Source organism: Octodon degus, unplaced genomic scaffold (genome assembly GCF_000260255.1).
Source record: "Octodon degus isolate 3935 unplaced genomic scaffold, OctDeg1.0 scaffold00268, whole genome shotgun sequence".
NCBI classification, from domain to species: Eukaryota; Metazoa; Chordata; class Mammalia; order Rodentia; family Octodontidae; genus Octodon; species Octodon degus.
Genome location: NW_004524844.1, coordinates 1,505,715 through 1,506,301, shown reverse-complemented (window position 1 = coordinate 1,506,301; position 587 = coordinate 1,505,715). Strand labels below are relative to the sequence as shown.

At 50.3% G+C, this 587-nt stretch overlaps 1 protein-coding gene across 1 annotated transcript in view; it reads right to left on the bottom strand.

Moving 5' to 3' along the window:
* LOC101591509 (orphan sodium- and chloride-dependent neurotransmitter transporter NTT5-like) overlaps window positions 1-587 on the bottom strand; it is a 14,311-nt gene that overhangs the window by 5,428 nt on the left and 8,296 nt on the right. The gene's annotated exons all lie outside the window — the stretch shown is intronic.

Sequence of the window (587 nt, the reverse complement as noted above, 5' to 3'; positions counted from 1 at the left end):
AAAAAAAAAAAAAGTTTGTCTATTTCCTTTGAGTTGTTGAATTGACTTGTATCCATTTGATCATACTATTTGCTATTTGTCAATGTTGGCGGAATACATAATGGTTTATTTCGGAGACAGGATTTCGCTATGTAGCTCAGGCTGGCCTGAAACTCTACGAAGCTCAGGCTGGCCTTGAATTCATGGCGCTCACACCTCAGCCTCCCAAGTGCGGGGTCAGGGTGTGTGCTGCTGTGCAGGGCTACGGTGATGTTTTTTGTTCATACTTTTTTTTTTTTTTTTTTTTTTGCGGAACCGGGGATTGAACTCAGGCCCTTACGCTTGCCAGGGAAGCGCTTATTCCACTGAGCCATCTCCCCGGCCCCCAAATCTTCAGTCTTGATAGTTTGCATCTTTCAAGAAGCTTGTCTAAGGGCTGACAAGATAGCTCAGCAGACTAATCGCCTGCTTAGGGGAGCGCAGGGACAGGGGCATTCCCGGCACTGCATGTTGGGTGGCCCTGCCTTCGGGCGCGCTGAGCAGGCAAGCGAGTCCCGTGTGGTGGCGCATGCCTACGACCCCAGCCCTGGGGAGGCTGAAAACAGGAG